Below are 18,441 nucleotides of genomic sequence, written 5' to 3'. Positions count from 1 at the left end.
ACCATCTGCCTAAATACAGAGATTCTAGAATTTCAGACTAGAAAATCTAAATAGTTATATATATCAGAATCGGATATAGTTAAATATATTTCTAAATGAGAAAACATAAACTTGTACTTAAATATACATATATGATCCATCTCAAGCATAGCAAACAAGTATATTGAATGATATATAAAGGCTACAAGTTGTTGATAAGCTTTAGACTAGACAGTGGGTCTTCTAGATATTCTAAGGACTGGACTTCCGCTCATAACAGAAACAAAACGTCCAGCTAGAAACAAATAAATGTACCTCCTAGGATAAAATTAAATTAGCAAGGGCACACCATACCAGGTTGGGACTACAAACATAGACATTTTTAACTTACAACTAGCAAACCACATAAGGTCTCATTTTCTTTTTTAGCTTCACTAGTCCTTCAAACAGCTTTCCACGGTCTGCTACATAAAACAGGCCCAAATCTACAAGTAAAATGGAGCTGAGTTGTAAAACCTCTGTAATTGTAATATTATAGCAGAACCATAACTATTACAAGTGGGTGTCCCTATGTATAATAACTGTAAAGTAGAAGGGCTATAAGTGTTACATAAGTTTCTACTACCAAAAGAAGAAAGTATACACAGAAATAGCACTCCCAGGTCACATAGAAATGATTAGAATATATTAATTGTAGTCCAACGATGGAATGTGGGGAGACAGAAACTTAAACTAAGATTAAAATATAACTTTTATTGGGGTTTATAGATAAAACATAGGAAAAATAGAATTTTAAAAATACTCTCAAGCTTCGACTGTAGTCAAATAAGATAATATGGCAATAATACGTGTATAAAGAGGAAACCAAGAGACACTCTCAGGTTAGGTTTGTCTGTTAGACTTTTAGCTTGCTTCTCCAATGTAATCAGAGAAAAAGAACTATTCGTTATATTACTGAATAGAACGTGAATGCAGGTGCATGACAACCTATATTAATCAAAAATGGCTAATCTAGACCACTCAGGTATTAAAGGATTCTACACCTTAGTATATTAAGTTGATAATATCCACTTCTGTTATCTATGGTACACACTGATCCTTTGTATTAGGTGAGTAAATTGCCCAGGTGCTATTACAGAGCAGCTTGTATACATTTAAACCCAAAATAATAATAGCCGTTGTGCATGATTATTAAGACTGTGCCAATGACAGTTCGATAATGTATGGTATGTAATTCAATAGAATGCTTTCATACAGGGTGACACTCAGTACAACAAATGTGATAACATGGATTATATTATTTCCGAAGTTGCAGCTGAATTTTCAAAGCGGATATGTGCTTAGAGTCAGAATTACTGATTATCACAGTTTGTGTAGCAACCTACTAAGAAAAGTTGTATGGCTCATATACTGTCCACACAATTATTTTATATCACAGCTGTTGTAAAAATCATTGGTGTAACCATATTTATTTATTGGCCATAAGTACAGTATGTGTTGGCTGCCTAGATTATACGTCGTTTAGTCACTATACAAGTTGAAGGTATTAAAGGTATTGTTTTGGCTCGATTGCACTAGCAAGTTTGTACAACATGAATTAATGATTTATGTATCTAAAATTACACCTTAGTAATAGGTCATTGGCTAGAGGTGTATTCGTCAATTACAAGTGGTGTTTCAATACAATTATTCTATCTGATCAGAGCAGGAGTTATAGTATATCTGTGTGGCAAACATCTCATTGAGCATGTATTCACCTTGTTTCAACTGAGACTGAGTGCTTTAATAGTTACAGGTGTTACTATGTATTTAAATTCAAATATAAGTTGGATATCTATATTAATGATATCTATCTATATGGTTGTAATGAGTCACTGACTTAGTAGCCTTTATTGATATCAGTGCCTGTGTAACATGAAGCACTTTGCGGTACCCTATATAAAGTATAACTAAAATGCCGTTTTATTATTATTTGAGCGGCTAATGCAGTTAATTAGCGAAGTAACCGCAACGCGGCTGTTGTCTAGAACCTGCCTTGTCGTGGTGTTAATAACATTTGTGTGATAATAGAGGCCACTGAATTTAAACCGGTTGGAAAAAACCGAAGTTGTAAAATGGAACTTCGTTAACAGTGTAGCCGCTTTGTTTAAGATACGCTGGGTACTAATTCTTAGTTATACTTGATACTTGAATAGAGTGTTGAATATATAAGAGATGCACCATGCTATATTGTGCTTTTGTGCAACTGTTTAAATTTTTGTGCTGGTTACTTGTTCAAGTTGTAATCTATCAAGTGAGATTTAGTGCGGTTGCACCGCTTGCATCATTGCCTAACAAGTAATGGATGTACCTCTTGTACTTGCGCTTACTTACGATGTAGGGTTAAAGGTAAATACCATCGGCTTACCATTGCACGCTGGTTAGTCAGAAAAAATAATTTAGCGGATGTGACTTATCTTTCAACACACTGTTGTTTGACATTAATAAACCCACGGACTCTCTGCACTGAAACTATGTCGGCAATTTACTTCTCACTGCATTGAATGTTGTGTGTACACTTGCTAGTGATTGAAATATTAAGTGTGCTACCTGGTGTGGTCGGGAATTGCCTATAAGAAAGAGCACTCTGGCATACCTAGATACTTAGTATTTAAATATAAAGTAAATAATGCCAATATTTGTACACTTGCCAGACATGGCTATTACATATATGTGAACAATTATAGATGCATTCTGGACTAGTGCATGAAAAGACTACAGTAATACGTTCGGAAGCTTAAGGCTTACTAAAAACACAGGAGCTCCTAGGACTCCTCACCATTGCCCTAGCGTCCCTAACATGTTTCACCACATAACGTGGCTTTCTCAATTTGAGATCACCCCCGTACAGGGAAATATCCGCCTTGTACCTGGATGTGGAGCAGTAGTGTACACTGGCACTTTGCCAATGGGGGCCGCTGGAAAGATGAGAGTGCTGTGCCTGAGAGAAACCCCAGCTGTGCCACTTGGTGTGGACACGCCGATGCTGAGAACAGACTTGTTGGCTGGTAGGAGAGAGACTTGATCGAATTGCTTTTGGCATTGCACCTACCTACTCGCTCACGCAGGCCGCACGGCTCCCATCACCACTGTTCCTGGATGTACAGCGCTGCATAACTCCCTACGCAGAAGTGGACTCTGTGTATTTATGCGATGATGGCGGTGGCACTTACCATGAACCAAATTGCAACTTGACCTGGGCGCCTGTTGTTCCCAAGACGGTGAGACTTGGTGCACTGTACTTGCAGATCTTTGCCTCCGGACAGCCTGTGTCTTCTGCCGGGCCTTGGCTCCATAATTCTTTAACTTCTCTAGATGGGACATGCAACACCCTTCACTCTCGTGGGGCTGCTAGGTTTGCTATTAAAGTTGGAATGGGCTAAATGGCGTTTAAGGTACCCACTAACCCACAGCTCTGGGGACATGACATTGGCAGACTCATGATAGAAAGCCCCAGGTTTTGACATATGTTTTTGCTAGGAATTTTTGTTATTTACAGGGGCTATGTATAAATATGTTTTCCCCACTAATGCAGACTGTAGAGGAAGCCCCCTTTGCATTGATGTGTTACCTCTGGGGTTGCAGGCTGAACCGATCCTCCATAGTTCATGCTTTATACCTAGCACTCTAGTATTATCCATTAAGTTTTATGTTGACACACGTTGTTTGTAATATTTTAACTGCTATTATGTGCCATGCTCCATTGTTGGCCCTGCACATTATAAGTGACACTAAACTGTTTCCCTCTTTGTATATAATCGTGTTTTTACAGTTTCAGACCCAAACGTGGCTATGGTCCAACCTACCAGTCCTCCATTAAAAAACCTTAATCTATAAGAGGGTCCAAAAGTGGCCTACTCAAATTTTGGGAGGTATATCTCTTTATGTAAAATGAGGTTTCTATTAGTTTGCCTATTTGTAGCTCATATGAAGTTGTGACAATGCATATATATCTATATATATATACATATTGGTTTTACTTGTGTGGGATGAACACTGTATCTACATTTTTATTTGCACACTTCCCTGCATTTTGTATTGATTTTGCTTTTGTGTTGGTATGGCAAACTCTCTTATGCTTTGTAATTGTTTTACACACCTCAATAAAATTTATTTAAAAGAAAAAAAAAAAAATTGTGTGGACAGTATATGAGCCATACAACTTTTCTTAGTAGGTTGCTACACAAACTGTGATAATCAGTAATTCTGACTCTAAGCACATATCCGCTTTGAAAATTCAGCTGCAACTTCGGAAATAATATAATCCATGTTATCACATTTGTTGTACTGAGTGTCACCCTGTATGAAAGCATTCTATTGAATTACATACCATACATTATCGAACTGTCATTGGCACAGTCTTAATAATCATGCACAACGGCTATTATTATTTTGTGTTTAAATGTATACAAGCTGCTCTGTAATAGCACCTGGGCAATTTACTCACCTAATACAAAGGATCAGTGTGTACCATAGATAACAGAAGTGGATATTATCCACTTAATATACTAAGGTGTAGAATCCTTTAATACCTGAGTGGTCTAGATTAGCCATTTCTCCAACATAGGTGTGTCCGGTCCACGGCGTCATCCTTACTTGTGGGATATTCTCTTCCCCAACAGGAAATGGCAAAGAGCCCAGCAAAGCTGGTCACATGATCCCTCCTAGGCTCCGCCTACCCCAGTCATTCTCTTTGCCGTTGCACCGGCAACATCTCCACGGAGATGGTTAAGAGTTTTTTGGTGTTTTGGTGTTATTTTAAAATAGTGCTGGTATGTACTATTTACTCTGAAACAGAAAAGAGATGAAGATTTCTGTTTGTAAGAGGAAGATGATTTTAGCAAACGTTACTAAAATCGATTGCTGTTTCCACACAGGACTGTTGAGATGAAGTAACTTCAGTTGGGGGAAACAGTTGGCAGACTTTTCTGCTTGAGGTATGACTGGCCACATTTCTAACAAGACTTTGTAATGCTGGAAGGCTGTCATTTCCCCTATGGGGACCGGTAAGCCATTTTCTTAGATTAAGTAAAAGAATAAAGGGCTTTATAAGGGCTTAAAAAACTGGTAGACATTTTTCTGGGCTAAAACGATTACTTTGCTAAGCATATTTGGCAGATTATAACTCTTAATAGTTATTATAATCTTGGGGATTGTTGTTAAAAAACGGCAGGCACTGTATTGGACACCTTTTTCAGATGGGGGCCTTTTCTAGTCATAGGCAGAGCCTCATTTTCGCGCCACTAATGCGCAGTTGTTTTTGGAAAGCAAGGCATGCAGATGCATGTGTGAGGAGCTAAGAACCACTGAAAAAGCTTATAGAAGGCGTCATTTGGTATCGTATTCCCCTCTGGGCTTGGTTGGGTCTCAGCAAAGCAGATACCTGGGACTGTATAGGGGTTAAATGTAAAAACGGCTCCGGTTATTTTAAGGGTTAAAGCTTTCAAATTTGGTGTGCAATACTTTTAAGGCTTTAAGACACTGTGGTGAAATTTTGGTGAATTTTGAACAATTCCTTCATGCTTTTTCACATATTCAGTAAAAAAGTGTGTTCTGTTTAAAATTTAAAGTGACAGTAACGGTTTTATTTTAAAACGTTTTTTGTGCTTTGTTGACAAGTTTAAGCCTGTTTAACATGTCTGAACCATCAGATAAGCGATGTTCTATATGTATGAAAGCCAAGGTTTCTCCCCATTTAAATATATGTGATGATTGTGACATAGTGTCCAAACAAAGTAGGGACAATGATGCCACAGATAATGATATTGCCTAAGATGATTCCTCAAATGAGGGGAGTAAGCATGGTACTGCATCATCCCCTTCTGTGTCTACACCAGTTTTGCCCACACAAGAGGCCCCTAGTACATCTAGTGCGCCAATACTTATTACCATGCAACAATTAACGGCTGTTATGGATAATTCTATTGCAAACATTTTATCTAAAATGCCTACTTATCAGAGAAAGCGCGATTGCTCTGTTTTAAACACTGAAGAGCAAGAGGACGCTGATGATAACGGTTCTGACATACCCTCACACCAATCTGAAGGGGCCAGGAGGGAGGTTTTGTCTGAGGGAGAAATTTCAGATTCAGGAAAAATTTCTCAACAAGCTGAACCTGATGTTGTAACATTTAAATTTAAATTAGAACATCTCCGCGCACTGCTTAAGGAGGTATTATCTACTCTGGATGATTGTGACAATTTGGTCATTCCAGAGAAATGATGTAAGATGGACAAGTTCCTAGAGGTTCCGGTGCCCCCCGATGCTTTTCCTATACCCAAGCAGGTGGAGGACATAGTAAATAAGGAGTGGGAAAGGCCCGGCATACCTTTTGTTCCTCCCCCTATATTTAAGAAATTATTTCCTATAGTCGACCCCAGAAAGGACTTATGGCAGACAGTCCCCAAGGTCGAGGGGGCGGTCTCTACTCTAAACAAACGCACTATTCCCATAGAAGATAGTTGTGCTTTCAAAGATCCTATGGATAAAAAATTAGAGGGTTTGCTTAAAAAGATGTTTGTTCAGCAAGGTTACCTTCTACAACCAATTTCATGCATTGTTCCTGTCACTACGGCAGCGTGTTTCTGGTTCGAAGAACTAGAAAAGTCGCTCAATAAAGAATCTTCGTATGAGGAGGTTATGGACAGAGTTCAAGCACTTAAATTGGCTAACTCTTTTATTTTAGATGCCGCTTTGCAATTAGCTAGATTAGCGGCGAAAAATTCAGGGTTTGCTATCGTGGCGCGCAGAGCGCTTTGGCTAAAGTCTTGGTCAGCCAATGTCTCTTCCAAGACAAAATTGCTTAACATCCCTTTCAAGGGTAAAACACTGTTTGGTCCTGATTTGAAAGAGATTATTTCAGACATCACCGGGGGAAAGGGCCACGCCCTTCCTCAGGATAGGTTTTTTAAGGCTAAAAATAAGCCTAATTTTCGTCCCTTTCGCAGAAACGGACCAGCCTCTAATTCTACATCCTCTAAGCAAGAGGGTAATACTTCTCAACCCAAACCAGCCTGGAGACCGATGCAAGGCTGGAACAAGGGTAAGCAGGCCAAGAAGCCTGCCACTGCTACCAAAACAGCATGAAGGGATGGCCCCCGATCCGGGACCGGATCTGGTGGGGGGCAGACTTTCTCTCTTTGCTCAGGCTTGGGCAAGAGATGTTCAGGATCCTTGGGCACTAGAAATAGTTTCTCAGGGTTATCTCCTGGAATTCAAGGAACTACCCCCAAGGGGAAGGTTCCACAGGTCTCAATTATCTTCAAACCAAATAAAAAGACAGGCATTCTTACATTGTGTAGAAGACCTGTTAAAGATGGGAGTAATTCATCCAGTTCCAATAGGAGAACAAGGGATGGGGTTTTACTCCAACCTGTTCATAGTTCCCAAAAAAGAGGGAACATTCAGACCAATTTTAGATCTCAAGATCCTAAACAAATTTCTCAGGGTTCCATCGTTCAAAATGGAAACCATTCGAACGATCCTTCCTACCATCCAGGAAGGTCAATTTATGACCACGGTGGATTTAAAGGATGCGTACCTACATATTCCTATCCACAAGGAACATCATCAGTTCCTAAGGTTCGCTTTTCTGGACAAGCATTACCAGTTTGTGGCACTTCCATTCGGATTAGCCACTGCTCCGAGAATTTTCACAAAGGTACTAGGGTCCCTTCTAGCGGTTCTAAGACCAAGGGGCATTGCAGTAGTACCGTACTTGGACGACATCCTGATTCAAGCGTCGTCTCTGTCAAAAGCAAAGGCTCATACGGACATCGTCCTAGCCTTTCTCAGATCTCACGGATGGAAAGTGAACATAGAAAAAAGTTCTCTGTCCCCGTCAACAAGAGTTCCCTTCTTGGGAACAATAATAGATTCCTTAGAAATGAGGATTTTTCTGACAGAGGTCAGAAAATCAAAACTTCTAAGCTCTTGTCAAGTACTTCATTCTGTTCTTCGTCCTTCCATAGCGCAGTGCATGGAAGTAATAGGATTGATGGTTGCAGCAATGGACATAGTTCCTTTTGCACGAATTCATCTAAGACCATTACAACTGTGCATGCTCAGACAGTGGAATGGGGATTATACAGACTTGTCTCCGACGATTCAAGTAGATCAAAGGACCAGAGATTCACTCCGTTGGTGGCTGATCCTGGACAACCTGTCACAGGGAATGAGCTTCCGCAGACCAGAGTGGGTCATTGTCACGACCGACGCCAGTCTGGTGGGCTGGGGCGCGGTCTGGGAACCCCTGAAAGCTCAGGGTCTATGGTCTCGGGAAGAATCTCTTCTCCCGATAAACATTCTGGAACTGAGAGCGATATTCAATGCTCTCAAAGCTTGGCCTCATCTAGCAAAGGCCAAATTCATAAGGTTTCAATCAGATTATGGGGCATTCCAGACATGGATCTGATGGCCTCTCGTCAGAACTTCAAGGTTCCTTGTTACGGGTCCAGATCCAGGGATCCCAAGGCGACTCTAGTAGATGCACTAGTAGCACCTTGGACCTTCAACCTAGCTTATGTATTCCCACCGTTTCCTCTCATTCCCAGGCTGGTAGCCAGGATCAATCAGGAGAGGGCTTCGGTGATCTTGATAGCTCCTGCGTGGCCACGCAGGACTTGGTATGCAGACCTGGTGAATATGTCATCGGCTCCACCATGGAAGCTACCTTTGAGACAGGACCTTCTTGTTCAAGGTCCATTCGAACATCCGAATCTGGTTTCCCTCCAACTGACTGCTTGGAGATTGAACGCTTGACTTTATCAAAGCGTGGGTTTTCAGATTCTGTAATAGATACTCTGATTCAGGCTAGAAAGCCTGTAACTAGAAAAATTTACCATAAAATATGGAAAAAATATATCTGTTGGTGTGAATCTAAAGGATTCCCATGGAACAAGATAAAAATTCCTAAGATTCTATCCTTTCTACAAGAAGGTTTGGAGAAAGGATTATCTGCAAATTCTCTGAAGGGACAGATCTCTGCTTTATCTGTTTTACTTCACAAAAGGCTGGCAGCCGTGCCAGACGTTCAAGCGTTTGTTCAGGCTCTGGTTAGAATCAAGCCTGTTTACAGACCTTTGACTCCTCCCTGGAGTCTTAATCTAGTTCTTTCAGTTCTTCAAGGGGTTCCGTTTGAACCCTTACATTCCGTTGATATTAAGTTATTATCTTGGAAAGTTTTGTTTTTGGTTGCAATTTCTTCTGCTAGAAGAGTTTCTGAGTTATCTGCTCTGCAGTGTTCTCCGCCCTATCTGGTGTTCCATGCAGATAAGGTGGTTTTGCGTACTAAGCCTGGTTTTCTTCCGAAAGTTGTTTCCAACAAAAATATTAACCAGGAGATAGTTGTACCTTCTTTGTGTCCGAATCCAGTTTCAAAGAAGGAACGTTTGTTACACAATTTGGACGTAGTCCGTGCTCTAAAATTCTATTTAGAGGCCACTAAAGATTTCAGACAAACATCTTCTTTGTTTGTTGTTTATTCTGGTAAAAGGAGAGGTCAAAAAGCAACTTCTACCTCTCTTTCTTTTTGGCTTAAAAGCATTATCCGATTGGCTTATGAGACTGCCGGACGGCAGCCTCCTGAAAGAATAACAGCTCATTCCACTAGGGCTGTGGCTTCCACATGGGCCTTCAAGAACGAGGCTTCTGTTGACCAGATATGTAAGGCAGCGACTTGGTCTTCACTGCACACTTTTGCCAAATTTTACAAATTTGATACTTTTGCTTCTTCGGAGGCTATTTTTGGGAGAAAGGTTTTGCAAGCCGTGGTGCCTTCCATTTAGGTGACCTGATTTGCTCCCTCCCTTCATCCGTGTCCTAAAGCTTTGGTATTGGTTCCCACAAGTAAGGATGACGCCGTGGACCGGACACACCTATGTTGGAGAAAACAGAATTTATGCTTACCTGATAAATTACTTTCTCCAACGGTGTGTCCGGTCCACGGCCCGCCCTGGTTTTTTTAATCAGGTCTGTTGAATTATTTTTTCTAACTACAGTCACCACGGTATCATATGGTTTCTCCTATGCATATTTCCTCCTGTACGTCGGTCGAATGACTGGGGTAGGCGGAGCCTAGGAGGGATCATGTGACCAGCTTTGCTGGGCTCTTTGCCATTTCCTGTTGGGGAAGAGAATATCCCACAAGTAAGGATGACGCCGTGGACCGGACACACCGTTGGAGAAAGTAATTTATCAGGTATGCATAAATTCTGTTTTTTGATTAATATAGGTTGTCATGCACCTGCATTCACGTTCTATTCAGTAATATAACGAATAGTTCTTTTTCTCTGATTACATTGGAGAAGCAAGCTAAAAGTCTAACAGACAAACCTAACCTGAGAGTGTCTCTTGGTTTCCTCTTTATACACGTATTATTGCCATATTATCTTATTTGACTACAGTCGAAGCTTGAGAGTATTTTTAAAATTCTATTTTTCCTATGTTTTATCTATAAACCCCAATAAAAGTTATATTTTAATCTTAGTTTAAGTTTCTGTCTCCCCACATTCCATCGTTAGACTACAATTAATATATTCTTATCATTTCTATGTGACCTGGGAGTGCTATTTCTGTGTATACTTTCTTCTTTTGGTAGTAGAAATTCAAGGACCTACACACAGCACCCATATTTAGCCACATTAATAGGCCATCTAGACATAAGGCTATTCCAGCCAGCTAGATACCAAACCAGGCAGGTCTCTTATACACCAGTAGTGCCATTGGTAGTCTTCTCTTTGTAAAGTGTTACATAAGGTCTGAAGCATAAAATCATCCTCCATTCTCACATTCAGCATCGTATTGTATATAGTGTTGGAGAAAACAAATATATGATAGGAAGATAAGAACATTATAGTGCAATTATTATAAACATCATGCTTATATAGGACAATGTACAACATATAACATTAAGGAAACCTTAGAAATAACCTGCAGGGATACATCCAACAAAAGCTACTAGCTGCAATCAAATATAGAGTTCCAGTTTGACCTAGCCAAACCTCATGTATTGTAGAAGTACCATACAGACCAAACATGGGGGTACTAAGAGGTGGCCGGAGCTTATAGGGCTTTAGCCTATGCCAAGTCTGTGCTGTACCTCCACAGCAATTGATAGTTGCTGGGCATCTTTAACATAATAATGTCTCCATGTATCTTTGATTAAAGCGTCTCGCCTCATCATATTTCCTAGCACCAGACAGTTGTACAAAAGAGTTACCAGGGTCCGAGCCTAATGCACTTGCAGTAACAGGCTGTTGCGGTTCTCTACGTATGTCGCCTTGCGCCATCGCTGCCAGGTTCTGCTCAACAGTTTGCACATTCAGGATCACAGAGAGTCGACCGCCATCCTCCCAGCCAGATTCCCCCTCATTCATCATTAAACTCCCATACTGTAGAACTTGCTTACTCCACCGGGGTTTGGCCGCAACCCCCAGTGAAGGAGTAGGTGAGGTACGTGGTAAGGGCTCCAATGACAAAGCTGTTAGCTGGGCTGGAAAGCCTGACTGCGAAAAGGTAGTCTTCTGGCTTTGGATCGGCGTCTCATCTTTTGCCAATAGTTGTAGACCGGCTTTCCCAGGTCTGGCCACCTGTAGTGCAGTATCACCTTTCTGCTGCAACAAAATCTCAAAATCCACAAATAGAGTGAGAATAGTTGTATAGACATCCTCCATGCTGGACATTCGAAGGAGATGCGTAGACATAGCCTATAACACCGTCAACATGCTTCTTTAGTCAGGTCTGGAAAAATTTCTTAGCCTCAGGCCACATGAATTATAGGGAACTCCCACATGGCTTTATCTAAGGCACTTATGTAGCCAAATACTCAACAGAAAGTCCAATCCACTTCAGGGTTCTGTACCAGTGTCCAGTAAGTTCCCATTAAATATGGTCCATAGTTTGTAGAATCTCAATATTATTCAGCCCAAAATCTTGTCGCTGCGGCAGCTAGCTCAGCCCGCCCTGAAAATTAATTATAGATAGTTGGCGTATGAGAGCGCAAAACGTGCCCCCATTGCTGTACCCTGTCTTTGAAGATAGAACTCTTTTTCAAACATCAGGTAATTGTTTTCAAGTAAAAATTTGATCACCCTTACTTACCATGATCCAAAAAATATCTACTAGCATTTAAGCCTAAAGAGTGAGGAATTGAAGAGTACAAAGATATAACCAGTGGATATAGTATACCCATTCTGATAATGGCTCTAACAAGGAGACCACCCCTGACACTATTGGTCTACCTTTGATATTATCTAATCCCTTATGTGTTTTGGGCAGATGGTAGAAAATAGGCGTTATAGGGTTCTTGACATAGATAAAATAGAACAAATCCCTATCTATGAATCCCTCTATTAAACCATTATCTAGTAGAGAGAGAAGATCTTAGGATTCCAAGCCAATTTCATATACACCTCCGGGTCATTTAATTGTTACAATGCTTCAGATACATACCACTTTTTGTCACAGACCACTATGCTGTTACCTTTGTCAGAGATGCTGCAGCTTTCTCCTCAAGTGTCCCAAACATTATCGTTCACACATGCAGTGCCCTGCACTTCCTTTCACCCTCCGGTTGGAGTTACTTTGCAAGACATTGTTACCCACATATTGGAACAAGGGGAAGCAATCTAAGAAGCCTGTTAATGACTCAAAATCAGCATGAAGGGTCTGCCCCCGATCCGGGAGCGGATCTTGTGGGGGGGGGGGGGGGCAGACTTTCCTTCTTCGCACAGGCCTGGGCTCGGGATGTTCCGGATCCCTGGGAGGTGGACATAATGTCCCAGGGATACAAACTAGAGTTCAAGACCTTTCCTTCCAGGGGCAGGTTTCTGCTCTCAAGATTATCTGTAGACCAGATAAAGAGAGAGGCGTTTTTAAACTGTGTCCGGGACCTTTCCGACCTAGGAGTCATAGTTCTTGTTCCAATGCAGGAACTGGGTCTGGGATTCTACTCCAATCTGTTAGTGGTTCCCAAAAAAGAGGGAACTTTCAGACCGATTTTAGACCTCAAGAGTCTAAACAAGTTCCTCAGAGTACTGTCATTCAAGATGGAAACTATTCTCCCCTTGGTTCAAGAGGGTCAATTCATGACAACAGTAGATTTAAAGGATCTTTACCTGCATGTTCCTATCCACAGGGATCATCACAAGTTTCTGAGGTTCGCGTTTCTAGACAAACATTTTCAGTTTGTGGCTCTTGTGCTCCGGTTGCGGGGCATTGCAGTGGCCTTATTGCAGTGGCCTTATCTGGACGTCAGTCTTGTTCAGGTGCCATCTTTTCAACAAGCAAACTCCCACACGGAGATGTTGTTATCTTTTCTGCGCTCTCACGGATGGAAGGTGAATTTGGGAAAGAGTTCCCTGATTCCAGCTACAAGGGTAGTGTTCTTGGGAACCATAATACATTCCTTATTAATGAAAATATTTCTGACAGAGGTCAGAAGAACAAAGCTCTTCGACACTTGCCTTGCACTTTAGTCCTCTCCTTGGCCCATCAGCCCAATGTATGGAGGTAATTGGTCTGATGGTAGCTGAGATGGACATCATTCTGTTTGCTCGGTTTCATCTCAGGCCTCTGCAGTTATGCATGCTCAGACAATGGAACAAGGATTATGCAGATCTGTCTCCAAGATTAGAACTGGATCAGGCGACCAGAGATTCTCTTCCTTGGTGGTTGTCTCAGGAACATCTCTCCCAGGGAACCTGCTTCCGTAGACCTACCTGGGTGATTGTGACCTCGGATGCCAGCCTGCTGGGATGGGGAGCAGTCTGGGGCTTGCTAAAGGCTTAGGGGATATGGATTTGGGAGGAGTCAGTTCTCCCCATAAACATCCTAAAGCTGAGGGCAATCTTCAATGCTCTTCTGGCCTGGCCACAGTTAGCTTCAACCCAGTTTATCAGATTCCAGTCGGACAATACAACTTTAGTGGCTTACATCAACCATCAGGGAGGAACTCGGAGTTCCTTGGCCATGACAGAGGTAACCAAGATTATTCAGTGGGCAGAGACCCAAAACTGCTGTCTAGCTGCAATCTACATTCCAGGAGTGGACAACTGGGAAGCGGATTTTCTGAGCAGACAGACCTTTCACCCGAGGGAGTGGGAACTCCATCCAGAGGTGTTTTCCAACTTGATTCTCAAATGGGGACAGCCGGAGCTAGATCTTGTGGCATCTTGACAGAATGCCAAGCTCCTGAGGTACGGGTCGAGGTCAAAGGATCCTCAGGCTGGATAGATGCTCTGGCAGTCCCTTGGAATTTCAATCTAGCATACCTAATTCCTCCGTTCGCTCTCCTTCCAAGGGTCTTTGCTCAAATCAAACAGGAGAAGGCGTTGATGATCCTTATTGCGCCGGCGTGGCCGCGCAGTATCTGGTATGCAGATCTAGTGGAGATGTCTTCTTTTCCACCTTGGAGACTTCCACTGAGGGAGGACCTTCTACTTCAAGGGCCCTTCCTTCATCCATATCTCGTTTCTCGGAAGCTGACTGCTTGGAGATTGAACGCTTAATTCTATCTAAGCGCGGGTTTTCGGAGTCGGTCATTGAGACCTTGATCTAGGCTTGTAAGTCTGTGACTAGTAGATTTACCACAAGATATAGCGCAGATATCTGTTCTGCTGTGAATCCAAGGGGTTCTCATGGAGTAGAGTCAGGATTCCTAGAATTTTGTCCTTTCTCCAGGAAGGTCTGAAGAAGGGTTTGTCTGCAAATTCTTTGAAGGGTCAAATATCGGCCTTATCTATTTTGTTGCATAAACGTCTGGCGTCTGCATAAACGTCTGGATTAGTTTGAATCAGGCCTGTGTTCAAACCTGTTACTCCTCGCTGGAGTCTTAACCTTGTTCTTAAAGTTCTTCAGCAGGCTCCGTTTGAGCCTATGCATTCATAAGATATTAAGATGTTATCTTGGAAAGTTTTGTTTCTTGTTGCAATTTCTTCTACTCGTAGAGTCTCTGAACTCTCGGCGTTGCAGTGTATATCCCCTTACCTTATTTTTCATTTGGGTTAAGGTAGTTCTGCGTACTAAGTTAGGTTTCCTTCCTAAAGTGGTTTCGGATAGGAACATTAATCAAGAAATTGTTTTTCCTTCTTTGTGTCCTAACCCTTCTTCTCATAAAGAGTGTTTGTTGCACAACCTAGATGTGGTGCGTGCATTGAAATACTATTTACAGGCGACTAAGGATTTTTGCCAGTCTTCTGCTAAGTTTGTCGTTTTTTCTCTGGGAAATGCAAGGATCAGAAAGCTACGGCTACTTCTCTTTCTTTGTAGCTGAAGAGTATTATTTGCTTGGCCTATGAAACTGCTAGACAGCAGCCTCCTGAGAGAATCACGGCTCATTCCACAAGGGCTGTTTCTTCCTCCTGGGCTTTCAAAAATGAAGCTTCTGTGGAACAGATTTGCAAGGCTGCAACTTGGTCTTCTCTACACACTTTTTCAAAATTTTATAAATTTGACACTTTTGTCTCGGCTGAGGCTTCTTTTGGGAGAAAGGTTCTTCAAGCGGTGGTGCCTTCTGATTAGGTTCCCTGCCTTGTCCCTGCCTTATCATCTGTGTCCTCTAGCTTGGGTATTGATTCCCAATAGTAATTACTGATGATCCGTGGACTCACTGTGTCATTAGAAAGAAAACAAAATTTATGCTTACCTGATAAATTTTGTTTAGCTACAACTGGATCCTGTGTGTGAAAAACTACTTCAAAGATTCAGCACTAGCTAATCACTTCAATAATTTTCATTTTATACACATAGCTGACATGTCCATACAAATTATAGATAAAGCTATTGTTCCTGTGAGAGGAGGTAATAAACAAAAAATCTTAGATAAAAAAGAATTATATTGGATACTAAAATTGCACTCACTTATTCCTATAGGCTGTGAATAAAGAATGTGACATAAGCTATTTTATTGATGATTCAATTTGATACCTCTCAATTGTATGTGAGGTTTTGTAGTGAATAGGCCAATAATTGCAGCTTTATTTATATTTTGTTGGCCTTTGTAGGAATTTACCTTTGTGTACATGTTGGGTATCAGTCCCGTTGATGTAAGTTATTAATTGCATTATATGTGCTCATGACCATTATAGAAATAGGGTTTTGCAACTTTGAGTTTTGGTAATTTATTACATATTGCTATATTACATGTATGCTCCTCTCGGATACATTGTTCTTGTTTATTAATGACCTATTTTTTTGTTTTTATATTGTTTTTAAACTGTTTGTTTATATAGGAAGGGGTTAACAAATCCCTATATAAGGGATACCTAATCTCTATCACATTAGCCTAAGATTAAGCGCCACTAGGGGGCGCGAAACGCATCAGGGCGTCTTTCCCTCTTGTTGGTCTGTGTGTCTGCCTTTCCATTGGATTGTACATGTTTTTTTCATATTTTGCATTTTTTAAGACAAACCGAATAAAAGATTGTGTTTTTAACATACACATCGAGTAGTGCCTGCATCCTTTGCCTATATGAGTTTTGGTAATGTAGTCCCAGAGGGAGAATATATTCCGGAGTTGGGGATAAAGGTGTATCCACGGGGGTCTATTCTTTCTATCTATCCAGCATAAAGCTACTGGTGAAGGGGATTTTAGAATATGGGAGTCTATGTATACCCAGGCTTTAACCGATTTGTTTCTATGCCAGTCAAGGATTCTTTGAAGGCTTATGGCTTGATAATACGTTTCTATGTTTGGTAGTCCCAGCCATCTCCTTCCCAGTGGGCAGTACATCATTTTCTTAGAGATTCACAATTTGATATTTCCCCAGACAAAAGAGTTGACTAGGGATTGGGTTTTTATAATAAATTATTTAGGTAAGGGGATAGGGGTAGCTTGCAGTATATATAAAATTCTCAGTAATATATTCATTTTTATAATTTGAATTAGAGGGAGTTTGTATAGTTTAGTGTAAAAGCGAGCAATGTTTTTGATGTAATATAAATTCCTAAATATTTAACTGCATTTGTTTGCTGCTTAAAAGGGCAAATTTCTAATATCTCAGAGAACTTCTGTTTAGAGATGTTAATATTGAGGATTTCAGATTTTTTAAGATTTACTGAGAAATAGGAACATTTTTCAAATTACTCTAATTCTTTGATAGTTGTCAGTATGGATGTTGTGGGGGAAGATAGAGTAAAGAGGACGTCATCTGCGTATAACGATAATTTATACTCGTTTGGGCCTATCTGGACTCCCTTAATTCCTGGGTTACTTCTAATTCTAGCTGCCAGTACTTCCATACTGATTATAAATAATAATGTGGAGAATGGACAACCCTGACACGTACCATTTTTAAGTGGAAACTATCTGAGAGAATACCGTTCAATTTAACACCAGCTGAAGGACTGCTATAAAGGCTATGTATGCGTTGCATCATGATATTTCCGATACCTATTTTATGTAGGGTGGTGTACAGAAAGTGCCAATTCAGTCTATCTAAAGCCTTTTCAGCATCTGTGGTGAGGACTATTACTTTTGTATTGTTAATTTTGGAGTAATTAATTGTTGAACCCGTAGCGTGTTGTCCCGTGCTTCCCTTCCCGGGACAAATCCGGCTTGGTCTGTGTGAATAATGTGTGGTAATATGGAATTGAGTCTCTTCAAAGGATTTTGGAGAATATTTTTATGTCAGTATTTAAAAGTGAGATTGGTCTATAGTTACCTACTAGGTGATCTGGTTTGGGTATTACTGTGATATGGGCAAGGGGGTTCTCAGTGGGGAAAGTACCAGTATCCTCTAAATTGTTAAACATATTTAATAGGTGAGGGGCTAAATGTTTTGTATTATATATTAGAAAACCCATCGGAACCAGGGCTTTTCCCATTCAGTAGCTATTGCTTTAAGAACTTCTTGTATTGTTATTCCAGACTCTAGTTCTTTCATTTGTGGATCTTCTAAATGAGGGAGTTCTATAGAGTTTAAGTATTGATTAATACTGTCTAATGGTGGTGGTTGGCCTTGAGGATTTAAATTATAAAGTTTTTCATAGTAGTCCCTGAATTCTTTGGCAATTGAATTGGGTTCTAGCAGTCTATCCCCTGTGTTGTTTTCAATTTGGTGTATTTGGTTTTGCAGCGTTCTCTTTTTTAGGGCTCTAGCCAAGAGGGGACCTGCCTTGTAGCGCCCATAGTAGTAAGTTTTTTTTCTAAGAAACAGTGCTTGCTTTTGTGCTTCTTGGTGTAAGAAGTGGTTCACTTCTATTCTTGCTTTTGTTAGTGAATCTAGCAGTGTTTTATTCTGTAGGTAGTGTTTATGTGCTGTTTTCGCTAACTCTAAGTCGCTAGTATGTTGCCAAATATTTTTTTTTGCTGTGCTTTGTGTTTAATTAATTCCCCCTGAGAATCCTACAATGATTAGATGTCTACCTTCCCTGTCTTCGTGTTTTTGCAGTAGTTGAAATTGGAGTTGTCTATGTAATAATAT

This window comes from Bombina bombina, chromosome 4, assembly GCF_027579735.1.
Source record: "Bombina bombina isolate aBomBom1 chromosome 4, aBomBom1.pri, whole genome shotgun sequence".
NCBI classification, from domain to species: Eukaryota; Metazoa; Chordata; class Amphibia; order Anura; family Bombinatoridae; genus Bombina; species Bombina bombina.
This window is presented reverse-complemented; position numbering follows the sequence as displayed.